The sequence below is a fragment of the Tamandua tetradactyla genome, chromosome 16 (genome assembly GCF_023851605.1).
Source record: "Tamandua tetradactyla isolate mTamTet1 chromosome 16, mTamTet1.pri, whole genome shotgun sequence".
Lineage (NCBI taxonomy): Eukaryota > Metazoa > Chordata > Mammalia > Pilosa > Myrmecophagidae > Tamandua > Tamandua tetradactyla.
Genome location: NC_135342.1, coordinates 9,639,467 through 9,660,802, shown reverse-complemented (window position 1 = coordinate 9,660,802; position 21,336 = coordinate 9,639,467). Strand labels below are relative to the sequence as shown.

Here is a 21,336-nt window from a genome sequence, read left to right as displayed (position 1 = left end):
TGTGGTGCTGGTTCTCCCATAGTTAAGATCCATGGGTCCAGGAACCAAGGGGTGGAAATGGGAGTGGCACCACTCACTATTACCCCTAGTGATCCACTAGGAAAATTTTTGCTCCCTGTCCCTGCGACCCTGAGCTCTGTTGGTCTACAGATTTTAGTTCCAAAAGCGGGAGTACTTCCACCAGGAGAAACAACAATAATTCCATTGAAGTGGAATCTAAGACTGCCACCTGGTCACTTTGGGCTACTCATGCCCTTGGATCAACAAGCCAAGAAGAGGATTGCATTATTGTCTGGGGTGATTGACCCTCACTATCAGGGAGATATAGGACTGCAACTACACAATGGAGGTAAAGAAGAGTTTTCTTGGAATATAGGAGATCCCCTAGGGCTTCTTTTAGTATACTATGTCCTGTGATTAAAATCAATGGAAAACTGCAACAACCCAACCAGGCAGGACTACCAATGGGTCTGAAACTTCAGGAATGAAGGTTTGGGTCATCCCACCAGGCAAACAACCATGGCCAGCTGAAGTGCTTGCTGAGGGTAAAGGGAACATGGAATGGGTAGTGGAAGAAGGTATTGATATATATAAACTATGACTATGTGGTCAGTTACAGAAATGAGGACTGCAATGCTGTTTTATTCCTGTTATACCATTTAAGTTGTAAGATATCAAGTTTAAGAATGAATATTACCCATGGACTTGTATCCTATTCTGAAGAGAGTTAATGTGTTTCCAATTATATGCAGGACAGTTGAGTTCTGTTAGGTGAAAGAAAAAATGTGTTTTAATGTTTTTTTTATTTAGAAATTAGGTATGGTTTAAGGTGATATATACAGCTTCCAAGTTGACAAGGGGTGGACTGTCATGGTCAGGTTCATGTGTCAGCTTGGCCAAGTGGTGGTACCTGTTTGTCTGGTTGGGCAAATGCTGGTCTGTCTGTTTCAATGAGGACATTTCATAGAATTAGATCATGATCACATCAGCTGCATCCACAGCTGATTCCATTTGTAATCAGCCAAGGGGAATGTCTTCTGCAATGAGTGATGCTCATAATCACTAGAAGCCTTTTAAGGAGGATTCAGAAGAGACAGGGTCTCTTTGTGCTTCAGCTGGTGAGCCTCTCCTGTGGAGTTCCTCCAGACCCTCCATTGGATTCAGCTTCACAGCCTGCCCTGCAGATTTTGGACTCTGCGTTACCACAGTTATGTGAGACACTTTCATAAATTTTATATTTGCAAGTGTTCCCTGTTGATTCTGTTTCTCTAGAGAACCCTAACTAATACAGTGGGAACGGCCTCACTCATTGCTCTGCCATTTTACAACATGAGATATCCCACAGTGGTGAGAAACCTTATGAGCCCCAACTATGTAGGAAAGCCTTTGGCAAATGTTCTCACCTTAAAATGCATAAGATAATTGACACTGGAGAGAAGAAACCATTTGAATGTCCTCAATGTGGGAAATTTTCACTCATCATTTTTACCTTAGGCAACAGAGAATTCACACTGGAGAGAAGCCATATTAACTCAGCGCTGATTCTATCCTTATGTTACATGAGAGAATTCACACTGAGGAGAAACCATAAGCATGCCATGTATTTGGGAAAGCCTTCAGTACATCTTCTTATCTTAGAATTCATGAGAGAACTCACACTGAAGAGTAACCCTATGAATGCCAACTCTGTGGGAAAGCATTCACTGGAAGTTTGTCCCTTTGATGATGTGAGAGAACTCACAATGGAGAGAAAACATATGACTGCCATCTGTGTGGGATTGCCTTCACCAGTGTTACTGGCCTTAGATTATATGGGAGGACTCACAGTGAAGAGAAACACTATTAATGCCATATGTGTGGGAAAGCCTTGACCACTTGCAGTGGTCTTAAAGTACATGTCAAGATTCACACTGGAAAGAAACCCTATGAATGTCATCTATGTGGTAAAGCCTTCAATGAATGTTCTTATCTTAGAAGCCATGAATGAACACACAATAGAAAGAAACCCAAGGGATGTCATCTATGTGGGAAAGCCTTCAGCAATTATTTGCCTGTTTGGGCAAGTGCTGGCCTGTCTGTTGCTATGAGGACATTTCGTGGACTTAAATCATAATTATGTCAGCTGCATCTATAGCTGATTGCATTTGTGATCAGCTATGGGGAGTGTCTTCTGCAATGAGTGATGCTTAACCTAATCACTAGAAGGCTTTTAAGGAGCATTCAAAAGAAACAGTTTCTCTTCCTGCTTCAGGCAGCAAGCCTCTCCTGTGGAGTTCATCCACACCCTTCATTAGAGTCAGCTTCATAGCCTTCCCTACAGACTTTGGACTTTTCCATTCCAATGGTTGCCCAGATAGCCTCTCCTGAGAGTTTGTTGAGGCCCTTCATCAGAGTTAACAGCTTGCGGCCTGCCCTACAGACCTTGGACTGTATATTTCCATGGTTGTGTGAGACACTTTTATAAGTTTTAGATCTATTGATATTTCCTGCTGATTCTGTTTCTCTAGAGAACCCTAGCTAATACAGTAGCAAAGCCCTCTGTTGATGGTTTGATGATGTAGAAACTGAGTGAACTAATACAAACTAATAAAGTAGTAGAGTCTTTATCTACTTCAGTAACTTAAACAGAAACCAGAAAAATTACATGTGAGAGAAATTCAGTGTTCATAATCAATGGGAAAATGTCTTAATATATATTATCCTTTAAATAAAATGAGTGAACAGAACAAGAGACTAATATTACATTTGTAATCATCATGTATAACCATTTAGCCAAGCACCCAAACTTACTGTGCAAAAGAAAATTCAATGAAGTGATAACCATTAAAACAAACAAATAAAAAATCTTAATGCTTTACTAGTACAAAACCCTATTATTTCATGAAATGTTTGTAGGGTATATAGGAATTCACATTATTTGAATACTCTCATTGTCATAAGTAAAGGAAAATGTTCAGTGAACACTCATTTCCTAGTAGAATTAATATTCTTATACTGAGAAGGCAAGCATCCTAATGGTAAAATAGGTAAACTTTCAGTTGGATTTGTCATTAGAAAACTCTAAAAAATAATACAATTTGTGGGTACCCAATTCAGCAAAAAATCCAGAATTTTGAAACAGGCTAATGATTAAAAATATGTAGAAAATAATTTAGGATTGTGACATGTCCTAGGAATATTGAATAAAGAGTTTTGTAATATGAAATGAGATTCAACTCAATAAATCACTGTTTGTATATATGGATGCACCAAATGTGGTTGCTGAAATATCTAATAAGTTGGCTAGTCTTTGTTTATTATGTAGGTCTAAATGGAAATATTTGGATAAGTCAGAAAATAATTCTGAATGTAAACTGAAACAGAAGAGAAAATGATGTCTTAGTCTTATTTTAATATTACAACATGTATGTGCATATCAAGGATGAAGACAAACATGGATAGATAGGCATACTTTAGAAATCTGGTTGTACATAAAGTTTCCCTTTCAATTGTCATTTAAGATTGGTATCAAAACTCAGGAAAGCATAAAAGTTAAATATTTAAAAGAAGAAAAGATCTTTCAGTCCTTGAGTATTTTGCTTTCATTCCTGAGAAAATTAGACAGAATCTAGAAAGTAGCTTTGTATAATTTGTTGCAGGAGCACTGTTTTCAACAAAAACAGAAATTTCAACAATGATATGGAAGTACATTGAAGATGTAGGGAGTATCCGATTTCTAGAATGCTTTAACTACTTATACTAATAAATGTAACCACAAAGAACTGTCCCTCTTAAGCACAGGCAGAATATTGGCAAAGCTGAGAAAGCAAAAACAAGTCATGTGAATCTGATTTAGTGCATGTTTCCCAGTCACAAAACTCATGAATCATTAACTCACACCCTGGGAATGACTCCTAGCTTCTCTTATACACATGTGCAGTGGGCTAGGAAAGAAAATGGTGGATCTCTGCTACCTGGAAGACAAGAGAAGGCCTCTTTCTGTATTCATTTGCAATTGTAATTATCCTTGTTTCTCATGAGGGAAAACAAGGCTAATGATGTTTTATGAGATTATGCAATGCCCTTATTCACCCCCCATTCAAGCTTGCTAGCTGCTGGAATGTGATATACCAGAAACAGAACAGCTTTTAAAAAGGGGAATTTATTAAGTTGCAAGTTTGAGTTCTAAGCTGGTGAAAATGACCAAATTAAGGTAGGGCTATAGAAATGTCCAACTAAGGCATACAGAAAAAGATAACTTGGTTTAAGAAGGCTGATGATGTTCAGAGTTTCTCTCTCAACTGGGAAAGCACATGGCAAACACGGCAATGTCTGCTAGCTTTCTCTCCAGACTTCTTGTTTCATTAAGTTCTCCTGGGGTGTTTTCCTTCTTCATCTCCAAAGGTCTCTGGCTGTGTGGGCTCTCATAGTTCTTGTGGCTCTCATGGATCTTGTGGCTCTCTCCAAAATGTTTTCTCTTTTAAAGTATTCCAGTAAACTAATCAAGAACCACCTGGATGGGTGGAGTCACATCTCCCTCTAATCAAAGGTTAATACCCACAATTGGGCATGCTGCATCTCCATGGAGATAATCTAATCAAGTTTTCAACCTACAGTGCTGAATAGGGATTAAAAGAAATGGTAGCCTCCACAAGATGGGTCAGGATTAAAACATGGCTTTTCTAGGGTAAATAATCCTTTCAAACCAGCATTCCCTGCCTTTATTTATGTGCTTTTTTGAATATTCATATAGTTGGATTTCATGTTCAATAATTTTGGCTTCTAAATGTAATGTCTCAACCTCATTCATCATGTTTACCCATAGAACATGGTTTCCTAAGTCTTGAAAAAAAATGTCTGGCATGAACTAAAAGAAAAACATACCAAAAAAAAGGCAAAAAAAAAAACCATGACACATGTTCAAGGATAGAAACAGTTAACAGATGGTAGACCCAGAAAATAGCATGGAAGTTAGAATTATAAGCCAGGAAATTTATTTTAAAAATGCTAAAGGACCTGATGGAAAAGGCAGATAAGTGTGAAGAACCCAAAAATTTTAACAGAAACATGGAATTTGAAGGGGCTTGCACTGGTCAAATCTGGGGATATATGAGCCCAAGATAAACAATGATAATAATGAACTATAAATCAATGAATAAAATTATAACTTTTGAATTCATGTTGACATAAATAATTAAATAAATGGAGGTGAAGAGAAAGCACTTCTTTACAGCTGAGTGCCAAATATTAAATATAGAATCACTATTTTGAAGACATCACAGTATTAATTGTTTCAGAGAAGAATGAGGGAAGCATGGTTGCTAATGAAAGAAAGAGAATTTTGTGAGGAACAGCATAACTACATAGTCTCAAATGACCTCTCTACAAATTACTTATTAATTTATAATGGAGGAACAGTAACTTTATAGTGGAAAAACCAGGCAGGTAATTCTGTGCTGAGTGCCTAGAGTTCATACCACTTGTAATAGCACAAACCAACATGATGTGTGTCCTGAAATAATGTGCTAAGGACTCAATATCATTGAGGTACAATTCCTGCTCAAAAATTTATAACCAGTCATGAGGAGACACTAGACAAACTCAAACTAAAGGATACTCTACAAAACAACCAGTCTTTACTCTTGAAAAAATGGCATGGTAATGAAAAACAAAAACTGGAGGAACTGTAGCAGATTAAAGGAAGACTAAAGAAATATGAAATTTATAGTGTATTATTTTGGATTCTGGACCAGATCTTTTGCTTTTGCTTCTTCTTTTTTGGACTATGAAGCATATTGTTGGAATAATTGACAAGCTCTGAATAATGTCTGTAGATTAGGTAACAGTATTGGATCAATATTCTTGATTTTAATGCTTGTACTCTGATTATGTAAGATAGTATCCATGTTATTAGTAAATATGCTCTGAAGAATTAAGGGTAAAGGGGCATCATGTTTGAAACATTCTTAACTAGATCAGAAAGATAAAATAACATAGATGTATGCCTGTGTATATGGAGAGAGAATATAATGAAGCAAATGTGGGAAAATTTTAATAGGAAAATCCAGATGAAGAATATATAGGGGTTCTTTGTACTACTCTTATATAACCTCCCTCTAAATTAGAAGTTATTTCAAAATCAAGTAACAAAATACCACGTATATTCATTTCACACTTATAAATACATTATTATTACATACAAAACTCAAAATTCATGTGCCATAACATTCTTAGCAGCAGAAGCCCTAGTCACAACTGAAATTGTGCTGATTACTTTTTCATCTCTTGTTCTGATTATTCCATTTATTCACACATTTAAAAAGTTTTCTACCACACAGGGAAACTCTATTTTCTTCATACTAAAGGTGTTTTGAGTTTTTTTTATTGACATGGTATTCACATCAAGAATATGACTTCCTTTGTAAAACTGTATCTAGAGGAAATGCTTTCCCCAATTACTGACCTAAGTTTTACTAAGTATTAATGCTCTCATACATGTATTGCATTTTATGAAGCAATCATCTCCACACTGAATATATTTATATGTTTGCATTCTGAAATGTATTATTTGGTGGGTGTTCTAGTTTGCTCGCTGCCAGAATGCAATGCACCAGAAATGGAATGGCTTTTTTAAAGTGGAATTTATTAAGTTGCTAGTTTACAGTTCTAAAGCCATGAAAAGCAAGTCTATAAAAATGTCCAAATTAAGGCCCCAACAAGAGGTTACCTTCACTCAAGTAAGGCTGATGGAGTCCAGTTTCTTTAAACTGGAAAGACAAATGGCAAGCATGGTTCCTGCTAGCTTCCATTTAAGGCCTCTTGCTTCATGAAGCTCCCCCAGGGGTGTTCTCCTTAATCTCCAAAGGTCACTAGCTGGTGGACTCTGTGTTCCTCATGTCTCTGCTGTTCTCATCATTCTCTTGACCCTGCTCTGTTTCTCTACTGTTCTGAAGCATTCTCCAAAATGCTTCCTCTTTTAAAGGATTCCAGAAAAGTAATCAAGGCCCACCAGAAATGGGTGGAGTCACACCATCCTCCAATGAAAGGTTAATAACTACAATCAGGTGAGTCACATCTCCATGGGAACAATTAAAAGCTCCCACCCAGCAATACTGAATGAGGATATGGCTTTTCTCAGATCCACAAATTGAAACCAGCACAGTGGGCACTTTTTTTTATATATAATCATAAAAGGCTTTATATTTTATAGCCATTGAAGAGTTTTTCTTTAGTGCAAATTCCCTAATATCTTATGGCTTGTTACTTTCAATAAAAGGGTTTTCTCACAATTATTACTGTTAGGTGATTCAACTCTGGTGTAAATTCTCTGATGCATATGAACTTTGTAAATGAGAATATTCCAGCATTCACTTCATGTGTATAGTTTCTTTTCCATATGTGCCTCTCTGATGTAAAATAACATATAATTATGAGATAAAGTTTTCACAAAATTACTAACATTCATTGTGGTTGTCTTTCTTTTTTTTTATTAATTAAAAAAATTAACTAACACAACAATAGAAATCAAACCATTCTACATATGCAATCAGTAATTCTTAATATCATCACATAGGTGTATGGTCATCATTTCTCAGTACATATGCATCGATTTAGAGATAGAAATAGCACTACTACAGAAAAAGAAATAAAGTGATAACACAGAGAGAAAACACAAATAAAAATAAAAAGTACAAAAATATATAAGAGAAAAAAAACAAACAAACAAAAAACTATAGATCAGATGCAGCTTCATTCAGCGCTCCAAGATAATTACATTACAATTAGGCAGTATTGTGCTGACCATTTTTTTTTTTTAGACGTCATACCATTCTACATATGCAATCAGTAATTCTTAACATCATCACATAGATGCATGATCATCGTTTCTTAGTACATTTGCATCAGTTTAGAAGAACTAGCATTATAACAGAAAAAGATATAGAATGTTAATATAGAGAAAAAAAAATAAAAGTAATAATAATAAGAACAAAACAAACAAAACAAAACAAAACAAAAACCTATAGCTCGGATGCAGCTTCGTTCAGTATTTTAACATGATTACTTTACAATTAGGTATTATTGTACTGTCCATTTTTGAGTTTTTGTATCTAGTCCTATTGCACCGTCTGTATTCCATCAGCTCCGATTACCCATTATCTTACCCTGTTTCTAACTCCTGCTGAACTCTGTTACCAATGACATATTCCAAGTTTATTCTCGAGTGTCGATTCACATCATTGGGACCATACAGAATTTGTCTTTTAGCTTTTGGCTAGACTCACTCAGCATAATGTTTTCTAGGTCCATCCATGTTATTACATGCTTCATAAGTTTATCCTGTCTTAACGCTGCATAATATTCCATCGTACGTATATACCACAGTTTGTTTAGCCACTCGTCTGTTGATGGACATTTTGGCTGTTTCCATCTCTTTGCAATTGTAAATAACGCTGCTATAAACATTGGTGTGCAAATGTCTGTTTGAGTTTTTGCCCTTAATTCCTTTGAGTAGATTCCCAGCAATGGTATTGCTGGATCGTATGGCAATTCTATATTCAGCTTTTTGAGGAACCGCCAAACTGCTTTCCACAGTGGTTGCACCATTTGACATTCCCACCAACAGTGGATAAGTGTGCCTCTTTCTCCGCATCCTCTCCAGCACTTGTCATTTTCTGTTTTGTTGATAATGGCCATTCTGGTGGGTGTGAGATGATATCTCATTGTGGTTTTGATTTGCATTTCTCTAATGGCCAGGGACATTGAGCATCTCTTCATGTGTCTTTTGGCCATTTGTATTTCCTCCTCTGAGAGGTGTCTATTCAAGTCTTTTTCCCATTTTGTAATTGGGTTGGCTATCTTTTTGTTGTTGAGTTGAACAATCTCATTATAAATTCTGGATACTAGACCTTTATCTGATATGTCGTTTCCAAATATTGATTCCCATTGTGTAGGCTGTCTTTCTACTTTCTTGATGAAGTTCTTTGATGCACAAAAGTGTTTAATTTTGAGGAGTTCCCATTTATTTATTTCCTTCTTCAGTGCTCTTGCTTTAGGTGTAAGGTCCATAAAACCGCCTCCAATTGTAAGATTCATAAGATATCTCCCGACATTTTCCTCTAACTGTTCTATGGTCTTAGACCTAATGTTTAGATCTTTGATCATTTTGAGTTAACTTTTGTATAGGGTGTGAGATATGGGTCTTCTTTCATTCTTTTGCATATGGATATCCAGTTCTCTAGGCACCATTTATTGAAGAGACTGTTCTGTCCCAGGTGAGTTGGCTTGACTCCCTTATCAAAGATCAAATGACCATAGATGAGAGGGTCTATATCTGAGCACTCTATTCGATTCCATTGGTCGATATATCTATCTTTATGCCAATACCATGCTGTTTTGACCACTGTGGCTTCATAATATGCCTTAAAGTCTGGCAGCGCAAGACCTCCATCTTCGTTTTTTTTCCTCAAGATGTTTTTAGCAATTCGGGGCACCCTGCCCTTCCAGATAAATTTGCTTATTGGTTTTTCTATTTCTGAAAAATAAGTTGTTGGGATTTTGATTGGTATTGCATTGAATCTGTAAATCAATTTAGGTAGGATTGACATCTTAACTATATTTAGTCTTCCAATCCATGAACACGGTATGCCCTTCCATCTGTTTAGGTCTTCTGTGATTTCTTTTAGCAGTTTTTTGTAGTTTTCTTTGTATAGGTCTTTTGTCTCTTTAGTTAAATTTATTCCTAGGTATTTTATTCTTTTAGTTGCAATTGTAAATGGGATTCGTTTCTTGATTTCCCCCTCCGCTTGTTCATTGCTAGTGTATAGAAATGCTACAGATTTTTGAATGTTGATCTTGTAACCTGCTACTTTGCTGTACTCATTTATTAGCTCTAGTAGTTTTGTTGTGGATTTTTCCGGGTTTTCGACGTATAGTATCATATCGTCTGCAAACAGTGATAGTTTTACTTCTTCCTTTCCAATTTTGATGCCTTGTATTTCTTTTTCTTGTCTAATTGCTCTGGCTAGAACCTCCAACACAATGTTGAATAATAGTGGTGATAGTGGACATCCTTGTCTTGTTCCTGATCTTAGGGGGAACGTTTTCAATTTTTCCCCATTAAGGATGATATTAGCTGTGGGTTTTTCATATATTCCCTCTATCATTTTAAGGAAGTTCCCTTGTATTCCTATCCTTTGAAGTGTTTTCAACAGGAAAGGATGTTGAATCTTGTCAAATGCCTTCTCTGCATCAATTGAGATGATCATGTGATTTTTCTGCTTTAATTTGTTGATATGGTGTATTACATTAATTGATTTTCTTATGTTGAACCATCCTTGCATACCTGGGATGAATCCTACTTGGTCATGATGAATAATTCTTTTAATGTGTTGTTGGATACGATTTGCTAGAATTTTATTGAGGATTTTTGCATCAATATTCATTAGAGAGATCGGCCTGTAGTTTTCTTTTCTTGTAATATCTTTGCCTGGTTTTGGTATGAGGGTAATGTTGGCTTCATAGAATGAGTTAGGTAGTTTTCCCTCCACTTCGATTTTTTGAAGAGTTTGAGGAGAGTTGGTACTAATTCTTTCTGGAATGTTTGATAGAATTCACATGTGAAGCCGTCTGGTCCTGGACTTTTCTTTTTAGGAAGCTTTTGAATGACTGCTTTGATTTCTTTACTTGTGATTGGTTTGTTGAGATCATCTATGTCTTCTTGAGTCAAAGTTGGTTGTTCATGTCTTTCCAGGAACCCGTCCATTTCCTCTAAATTGTTGTATTTATTAGCGTAAAGTTGTTCATAGTATCCTGTTATTACCTCCTTTATTTCTGTGAGGTCAGTAGTTATGTCTCCTCTTCCATTTCTGATCTTATTTATTTGCATCCTCTCTCTTCTTCTTTTTGTCAGTCTTGCTAAGGGCCCATCAATCTTATTGATTTTCTCATAGAACCAACTTCTGGCCTTATTGATTTTCTCTATTGTTTTCATGTTTTCAATTTCATTTATTTGTGCTCTAATCTTTGTTATTTCTTTCCTTTTGCTTGCTTTGGGGTTAGCTTGCTGTTCTTTCTCCAGTTCTTCCAAATGGATAGTTAATTCCTGAATTTTTGCCTTTTCTTCTTTTCTGATATAGGCATTTAGAACAATAAATTTCCCTCTTAGCACTGCCTTTGCTGCATCCCATAAGTTTTGATATGTTGTGTTTTCATTTTCATTCACCTCGAGGTATTTGCTAATTTCTCTAGCAATTTCTTCTTTGACCCACTCGTTGTTTAGGAGTGTGTTGTTGAGCCTCCACGTATTTGTGAATTTTCTGGCACTCTGCCTATTATTGATTTCCAACATCATTCCTTTATGGTCCGAGAAAGTGTTGTGTAAGATTTCAATCTTTTTAAATTTGTTAAGACTTGCTTTGTGACCCAGCATATGGTCTATTTTTGAGAATGATCCATGAGCACTTGAGAAAAAGGTGTATCCTGCTGTTGTGGGATGTAATGTCCTATAAATGTCTATTAAGTCTAGTTCATTTATAGTAATATTCAGATTCTCTATTTCTTTGTTGATCTTCTGTCTAGATGTTCTGTCCCTTGATGAGAGTGGTGAGTTGAAGTCTCCAACTATTATAGTATATGAGTCTATTTCCCTTTTCAGTGTTTGCAGTGTATTCCTCACGTATTTTGGGGCATTCTGGTTCGGTGCGTAAATATTTATGATTGTTATGTCTTCTTGTTTAATTGTTCCTTTTATTAGTATATAGTGTCCTTCTTTGTCTCTTTTAACTGCTTTACATTTGAAGTCTAATTTGTTGGATATTAGTATGGCCACTCCTGCTCTTTTCTGGTTGTTATTTGCATGAAATATCTTTTCCCAACCTTTCACTTTCAACCTATGTTTATCTTTGGGTCTAAGATGTGTTTCCTGTAGACAGCATATAGAAGGATCCTGTTTTTTAATCCATTCTGCCAATCTATGTCTTTTGATTGGGGAATTCAGTCCATTGACATTTAGTGTTATTACTGTTTGGATAATATTTTCCTCTAACATTTTGCCTTTTGTATTATATATATCATATCTGATTTTCCTTCTTTCTACACTCTTTTCCATATCTCTCTCTTCTGTCTTTTTGTATCTGACTCTAATGCTCCCTTTAGTATTCCTTGCAGAGCTGGTCTCTTGGTCACGAATTCTTTCAGTGACTTTTTGTCTGAGAATGTTTTAATTTCTCCCTCATTTTTGAAGGATAATTTTGCTGGATATAGGAGTCTTGGTTGGCAGTTTTTCTCTTTTAGTATTTTAAATATATCATCCCACTGTCTTCTAGCTTCCATGGTTTCTGCTGAGAAATCTACACATAGTCTTATTGGGTTTCCCTTGTATGTGATGGATTGTTTTTCTCTTGCTGCTTTCAAGATCCTCTCTTTCTCATTGACCTCTGACATTCTAACTAGTAAGTGTCTTGGAGAACGCCTATTTGGGTCTAATCTCTTTGGGGTGCGCTGCACTTCTTGGATCTGTAATTTTAGGTCTTTCATAAGAGTTGGGAAATTTTCAGTGAAAATTTCTTCCATTAGTTTTTCTCCTCCTTTTCCCTTCTCTTCTCCTTCTGGGACACCCACAACACGTATATTTGTGCGGTTCATATTGTCCTTGAGTTCCCTGATACCCTGTTCAAATTTCTCCATTCTTTTCCCTATAGTTTCTGTTTCTTTTTGGAATTCAGATGTTCCATCCTTCAAATCACTAATTCTATCTTCTGTCTCTTTAAATCTATCATTGTAACTATCCATTATTTTTTCTATGTTTGCTACTTTATCCTTCACTTCCATAAGTTCTGCAATTTGTTTTTTCAGTTTTTCTATTTCTTCTTTATGTTCAGCCCATGTCCTCTTCATGTCCTCCCTCAATTTATCGATTTCATTTTTGAAGAGGTTTTCCATTTCTGTTCGTATATTCAGGATTAGTTGTCTCAGCTCTTGTGTCTCATTTGAGCTATTGGTTTGTTCCTTTGACTGGGCCATATTCTCAATCTTTTGAGCGTGGACAGTTATCTTCTGCTGCTGGCGTCTGGGCATTTATTCAGATTTCTCTGGGTGTTGGACCCAGCAAGGTTGTAAGATTTTTCTGTGAAATCTCTGGGATCTGTTTTTCTTATCTTGCCCAGTACGTGGCGCACGTGGCACACGTTTGTCTCAAGTGTTTGGAATGGGTCTCCCCCAGTCACCGATCTCCGTGGCCTGGGGCTTTCGGATCCAAATCTCTCCGTTGGTTCAGGGGCCGCGCGTGGTGGGGGCGTCAGCTGCCGCGGCTTGAGGGGACCCTGTGGCTGGTTGCGGGCCGCAGCGGGCCTGGGGGATTCCCCACCGGACCAGGAAGCCTCCCGTGGGGGGGGGGGCTTCCGCGGCTTGGATAGCCCTCCTATCTGGGACTCGTATCCGCGGACTCGAAGCAGAGACTCGAAGCCGCCCGCAAAAGAGGGGTGCCACCTGCCTCGGCTTGGGAAACTTGCTTCTCCAATATTCTCAGCCGGCCTGGAAAGGGGGGAGGGAGTAGCTCGGACCACCGCAGCTGCCGCTGATCGGGAGATCGCATGCCGCTCGGGGGTCTCACTGCAGCCGAGTCTCGCAGTCAGTCTAGCCAGCCCAGACTTTGGATAGCCCTCTGATCCGGGACTCGTAGCCGCGGACTTAAAGCCGAGACTCGAAGCCGCCCGCAAAAGAAGGGCGCCGCCTGCCTCAGCTTGGGGAACTTACTTCTCCGATACTCTCAGCCGGCCCGGGAAGGAGGGAGGGATTAGCTCGGACCGCCGCAGCTGCGGCCGCTCGGGGGTCTCGCCGCAGCCACGTCTCGCAATCAGACTTGCCAGCCCAGACTTTGGATAGCCCTCTGATCCGAGACTTGTAGTCGCGGACTCGAAGCCGCCCGCAAAAGTGTGGCGCCGGCCGCCTTGGCTGGGAAGCTTGTCTCTCCGAGTCTCTCAGCCAGCCCCGGAAGGAGGGAGGGATTAGCTCGGACCGCCGCAGCTGCGGCCGCTCGGGGGTCTCGCCGCAGCCAAGACTCGGAATCAGACTTGCCAGCCCAGACTTTGGATAGCCCTCTGATCCGAGACTTGTAGTCGCGGACTCGAAGCCGCCCGCAAAAGTGTGGCGCCGGCCGCCTTGGCTGGGAAGCTTGTCTCTCCGAGTCTCTCAGTCAGCCCCGGAAGGAGGGAGGGATTAGCTCAGACCGCCGCAGCTGCGGCTGCTCGGGAAATCGCCCGCCGCTCGGGGATCTCACTCACCGCAGCTGAGTTTCGCAGTCAGACTAGCCAGCCCAGACTTGGTTACGCTGTGTGTCCATTCCCTGCTGTAGCCCCGGGAGTTGTTTTATACTGTTTCTGTTCACCTATTAGTTGATTTGGAGTCGGAGGAACTAAGACGCATGTACCTTACTAAGACGCCATCTTGGATCCCTCTGTGGTTGTCTTTCTATTGTATGAACTTTCACATATATATTCACATTTACAGAGTTTCCTCTCATGTATGCATTTTACTGATGAACAATGAGCTGCAACTTATTACTGAAGGTTTTATCACAGCTGCATTAAATATTTCTCTCATTTTAATTTTCTAATAAAAGTAAACATCAGAGTGGAATTTCTTCATTTCATGGGATTTTCTCCTACATGCCTGTGTTCTTATGGTGGAATGACATTCCCAAACATGCTATCACCTTTTCTATATTCACACGATTTCTCTCCTGTATGAAGTCTTTGACATCTAATGACGAGTGATTTGACACTAAAGGATTTCCCACATTCACGGCACTCATAGAGTTTCTCTCCTGCATGTGTTCTTTGATGTCTATTGAGATCAGGCTTACAGATGAATGTGTTGTGGGGCACACTGAAAGAGAGACCACATCATTCAAAACTGCAAGCCAATTTGGAGTCTTTATTAGCCAGCCGGTGACTGACTCAGAAATTTCCAAGAAGGAAGACTCAGAGAGCAGCCCCCAGAGATTTTCAAGACGTGCTTATAAAGGCTAAAATCATGTTGTGGCTTTGCAATTGCTAGCGAGCAAGTGTAATCATAGAAGAGAAAAATGCAGTTAGCTGTTGCCAAAACACATCCCATTCCCCCAGTTCCCTAACATTGGTTATTGTTTAACTCTTGGGGACTTTCCCTTCTCGGACCTGATTTATTGTTCCTGGCCCTCCACATTTCCCACTGGTTTTATGAGAGAATCAAATAATTCTTTCTTCATTTTGATTATAAATCTGTTGATGTTGGGTTCAAAGGACCAATAATTTAACAATTTCTATTCTTCTTTGCATGTATGAGGTCAGACAGTTTATTATACAGGGCCAAACATTAAGTCTAATAATATGATAATTAGGGAACCTGCTATGGCAGACAAGAGCGTGGTCAGCCATGGGGACCAGGAAAATAAGTTTTCATATCACTGGCAGGGATCCCATCCACCGGGCCTCCAAAGTGGCTGGCTGAAGCTTCTTTATCCAGACTAGGTCTCCAGACTGCACCTGAAATATATTTGTTGGGGCAGGATTTGTTGGTTCCAGATGGGCTGCCTTCACCAGTTCCCGAGTTTGCTGGGTGGTAGATTGCAGGGCCTGCAATGATTTTAGAAGAGAATGGTTATTTAATTTAACTATTTTTTCTCCTCCCAATTTAGGGATTAGTGGGGGTGGTTGCCCAAACATGATTTCATATGGGGTAATTCTCTTAACATAGGGAGTACATTTAGTTTTCAGGAGGGCAAATGGAAGGAGACTCACCCAGTTTGCATCAGTCTCGAGCTTTAGTTTATTTAAAGTTTCCTTCATTGTTTTATTCATTCTTTCAACTTGCCCTGAACTCTGTGGCCTATAAATGCAGTGTAATTTTCATTTGATATTTAATATTTTTGCTAATAATTGTGTAACTTGGGCGATGAACGCTGGCCCATTGTCAGACCCTATTGCAGTTGGGAGGCCAAATCACGGGACAATTTTGGACTAATATTTGTGCTGTCTCGGTTCTGGTAGGAAATGCCTTAGTCCATCCGGAGAAGGTGTTGATGAAGACTAACAGGTATTTGTATCCATATGGACCAGGTAATATTTCCGTGAAGTCTATTTCCCACTGTTCCCTCAGGGCTTGTCCCCTCAGCCTGGTTCCTTGGGGCATTTTTTTCCCTTGGCTGGAATTTACCTGGGTGCAGAAGTGGCATCTGGATGATACCTGCTGGGCTTGTTTTTGCAATCAGGGAATGTAGTAATCTCTCTGTAAGAGTTCAGTTAGTTTCATACTGCCCAGGGTGTGTACTTTGGTGAACATGGGTAACTAAATATTTCCCCAGGTGCTCTGGCACTAGGATTCTCCCATCCAGGAGAATTTTCCAACTGTCTGGATCTGTTTTAGTGGCCAGAGTTTTGCCCAGTCTAATCTCTTCCCCGGTATATTTTGCAGGGCTCAGCAGCACTTGCCCTGGTAAAACAGGAAGTATCTGCAGTATCCCCACTGGTTTTTGGGCAACCTCTTTTGCTGTTTTATCAGCCAGGGCATTTCCTCTGGTGATTTGAGTTTCGGCAGTCTGATGTCCTTTGCAATGTATAATGGCTGCCCTCTTTGTCAGCCAGATAGCCTCTAGCAAGGTGAGTATTTCTGGCATATTTTTTATTTCCTTTCCTTCTGATGTCAAAAGTCCCTGCTCCTGACATAGTGCCCAATGGACATGCGCAGTTGTGAAGGCGTATCTGCTTTCCATACAAATGTTGACAACCTTCCCTTTTCCCCACCTTAGAGGCTGGGTCAGAGCTATTAGTTCAGTCTTTTTGGCTGAGACCTGATAGCCCAACTGGGCTAGTTCCTGTAACAAGTTTTTGGTTGCCTTTTTGCAGTCTGACAGGTTATTAGCTGTCAGTAAAAGGTCATCCACATATTGTAGGAGGGTTATTTCTGGATGCTCTTGTCTATAAGCAGCCAGATCCTGGCTTAAGGCTTCATCAAACAGGGTGGGAGAATTTTTGAAACCCTGCAGTAACTGAGTCCAGGTTAGTTGTCCAGAGAACACCCCCTCTGGGTCAGTCCATTTAAAAGCAAAGATGGGTTGACTTACTGCAACCAGGGGAAGCAAAAAGAAGGCATCCTTTAAGTCCAGAACAGTGTAGACCTGCTGGCTGGGAGGTAACAGGCTCAAGAGCACATATGGGTTAGGCGCAGTGGGGTGAATGGTTTCAATTCTTTTGTTTAGTTCTTGGAGATCTTGCACTGCCCAAAAATCGTCGGTCCCAGGGTTTTGAACTGGGAGAAGGAGGGTGTTTCAGGCCAAATGTCAGGGGACTAGAATACCTGCCTCCAGGAGCCTTTTGATATGGACTGCAATGCCTTTTTTTTAGTCTTTAAGCTTATTGGGTATTGTCAGACTCTGATGGGGGTGGCGGTGCTAGTCAGCTGGACAACAATGGGGGGGGACCGGTGGGTGGCTAACCCTGGTAGGTTAGTTTCTACCCATATACCTGCTATTTTTTCTCTAAATTCCTGCAAATATGGCACTGGGAGCTGGCAGTGCCACCTCTGCAGTAAGTAAATACTTTTCCAATAAGGGTCAAGTGAGGAGGGTTGCCGAGGGGTTTGTATTGCATTTTTGAAAGAGATGGTGGCTTGTAATTTCTGGAGAAGGTCTCTCCCCAAAAGGGGGTATGGACACTCTGGTATTACAAGAAATGAGTGGGTGACAGTTCCTTCCCCAAGGTTAGTGATCCTAGTCTTAGTCCATGCGTAAGACTTTGTCTTTCCCATTGCTCCCTGTATGGGGATTTTTTCCTTAGATATGGGCCCTTCTGCTTGCTGGAGGACAGAGAAGGTCACCCCAATATCCACAAGAAATATTTTTTCATGCCTTAAACTATTTTTTATTTGCAACTACATGATTTCACACAATTCTTTAAAACAATGACATAAAATAGATTTCCTTGTGTATAAATAACTTACATACTCTCCATAAAGTAAATGTGTAAAGGTGCTAGAACAGATCATCCACTCCTACAGTGTTCTGTATCCAACAAAGTTGATGGCACAAAATATAAATACTCAAGTCCAGTATTAAAAACTCAGGCACTTGACTAACTTTAATAAAGATTCTCAAACTATATCAATATATCTAAAATGCATATATATATATTAAGAAAGATTATTCTCAATAACGTCTCTGTAAAAATAAGTTTGATGGTTTGGTCCATCTAACTTTACTACTATGAGGATGAACTTTTCACTTTTAACATATAGTCAGGTTTATGCAACCTATCTCTCAACATGACACCAAGAGACTCAAAAGGTGCTAGTGAGGTGCTGACATATGAGGATTAATCCAGTGATTCTGGTCACAATGCATTCCAGGAAGAGGTACCCATGTCCCTGGAATTGGATGATAGGGTTTATTCTTCCTTCCCTGATTTGGATAACCAAATGGAACAGGAGGAGGGTAATGGCTATGGTGGCCATTTCCTCGGTACATTCCTGATTTTTTCCTGGGCAAAGGGTGCCACATTGGAAGAGGCGGGAATATCAGTTCTGAAACCTGGTACACAGGGCTGGGGGTTGCAGTCACTGAACTGGGTTTCACTTCCTTACTAGGCTCTTCATCCAAAGCAGAGGATCCAGAATGATAATCAGAGATAACTTTATCAAGAGCCCTGGTAACTTTCTTGGAGATCTCATCCTTGTTTTCATCCTCATTTTCAAAGCTGGCAACAATAAATGCATTGTTTTTCCCTCCACACCGACAGCACACCTCACTTGGGTCCACCCAAAGAGTGACTTCCTTTGGTAAGTCCAAATCACTGTACAAGATGCAGCTGTTTTCACAGGCTTTTTAGGACGTCGGATCAACTCTCTGAAATGTATTGACACAAATGCATCTGTAGGCCTGTCCTTTTGATGGTTTTTCAGGATACCAATGATTTTTATATTTTTCTTGAAGTATTAGAGTCAATTTCTCAGCAAATCTCTCAACTGCCTCTTTTTTCAACTTATCATGTTTGTGAACTAGCCTTGTAAAAAAGAAGACAACAGCAGGAATTTCGTTCTTCATCTTTGCCGCCGCCGCCGCCACCGCTCTGGAGCCGCAGACTAGCCGGCCCGACCGTCTCCCGGCTGGGAACCGAGGGTGCCAGCTGCGCTGGCCCGGGCTCGGCCACAGGGAGCGCAGTGAGCTTCATCCAACGCGTGCTGCTCCCGAGTCTTCGGGCGGCTGAGCGTGCGCGCCAAGGAGGGTGGGCGGCAGAGAGAGCGCGCGCGGCCCTGACCCACAAGAAATTTTATAGGCTTGCCCCTGATTTCTCAGGTGACCTTGGGCTCCCAGGGGCTCAATGGAATGGAGCCCTGGCCCGTCAATTTGCCTCTTCAACTAGGAGGGGGGCCGGTTTCACTCCTTTAAGTCCTCTTTTAGGGCATTTATTTTTCCAAAGTCCATTCTCTTTGCAGTAGGTGCAATGGTTTGCACCTAGACCCAACCTTTTTCCTTGGTTTCCCTTTCTTTTTTTCAATGGTTTCCCATTTATTTTTTTGTTTTTTTTTTTCCTGTTCAGCCATTGCGGATATTAAAATTTTGGCTATTTTTTTGGACTGCGTGGTCCCAGGGTCATCTCTGTTATTAAAAGTCTTTTGGGAAATCTCTATCAGTTCGGACAGCACTTTACCCTCAAATCCTTCTCATTTCTGTAATTTTTTTATATCTGGAGCTGACTGGGTGACAAATGCTATATTTACAGATCACCTATTTTCAGGCACCTCTGGATCTATAGGGGTGTACAAGCGGTATGCCTCCAGGAGGCACTCAAGGAAAGTGACCAGAGATTCATCTGGCTTTTGTACGGTTTCACTTACCCAAGACAAGTTGGTCGGCTTCTTGGCCACCACTTGTATTCCCCGGGGCAGAGTCTGGTGATACTGATCGAGAGCCTCCTTACCTCTATCAGTGTTGGGGTCCCATCCGGGATGGGTGGAGGGGAACACAGCCTCTGATGGGGTTGATTCAGTAGTAGGTTATCCATTAGGTCCAAGAATTAACTTCCTCACCTCTTTCCTGACTTGGTCTTGTTCCTCGGAGGTGAAGAGGGCCTGGAGGAGCTGTTGGCAGTCATCCCAGCTGGGCTGGTGGGTAAAAAGGTCTCCAAGAGGGAGATGAGCGCTTGGGGCTTTTCAGAGAAAGAGGGATTCTTGTTTTTCCAATTATACAGGCCACTAGAGGAAAGGGGGACATAGACCATGAAAGGTGAGCAGTCTCCCCTGGGGCAGGGCCAACCTGCCTCAAGGGTAAAATTGGGGCCCCTGAAGAATCCAGTGATTGTGAACCAGAAGGGTGGTAAGCAGAGCCACTCCTGGTATGAGGGAGGACTGAAGGTCACCTCCCGGCTATTAGAGGGGCTGGTTGCCACCTCTTGGCCATTTCTCCCCTCTGGTCTTAGAGGGGGCGGAGGGGCTGTTGGGTATGGGGTAGGGTCCATTAAGAGCAGATCTTCTGGTGGTCCTGCCAATACTGGGACCTCATTAATCTTTTCTTTTTGAGAGGTTTTTATTAAGAGGGCCATTTTGGCTCGGGGGGGGGGTTCTTCCTTTTTGGGACTCCAGGCAAGACCATAACCACTTGGGTTTTTCTGTTAAAATTTTGATCCAAATTGGTATATAGGGGATTTGGTCAGGGTGGCATGGATTGCCAAAAATCATCCTTTAGACTTTATTAGCTATAGATAGATCAGTGGTTCCCTCAGGAGGCCACCCAGAACCAAAAGTTGGCCACTCCCATGAGCAGAATTTTTCCAAGTTGAAGGAGTTGACGGGGGCTCCATAGTCTCCAGCCTTCCGCTGAAATTCCTAGAAATTTTTCAAAAAACATTGAAGGGGAATACAGACAGAAGAACTTGACTGACCCATGGCAATTATGACAAGAACAACACAGAATGTGACGAGACCAACAATTGAGAGGAGGGACAAAACAAACAAAGCATTATTCCTAATTGATTCCTAACCAGAATCCCGGGCAACATCTTGCTCTGGGACTGGACCTTGGAAGTAATGCTGCATCCAGCTTTCCAGAGATCCTCACTGGATCCAATAACAGACCTGTACTTACCGGTGAGGTTTCCAGAAACAGATGACTCCACCAGATTTTGTATAATTTGGGAGGGTCCTATAGAACCGGTCCGGTTCCTGGTCCTTGCCCGGGGCAGAGGAACGTCTCTCCAAGGCCTTCCCCTAGACCGGACCTCGGTTCTGGCGGTGATCCCCAGGACCTGTGGTCACCAGATGTCCTGTTAGGGATGATCTCACTGGGGCCTCCAATATCCAAATGTTGTGGGGCACACCGAAAGCAAGACC

The 21,336-nt window shown here is 40.6% G+C and overlaps 1 pseudogene; it reads right to left on the bottom strand.

The window, feature by feature from the left end:
• Positions 1–18,298: 18,298 nt before the first annotated feature.
• LOC143660155 (protein BTG3 pseudogene) lies at positions 18,299–19,051 on the bottom strand (annotated as a pseudogene).
• Between the last annotated feature and the right edge of the window lie 2,285 nt (positions 19,052–21,336).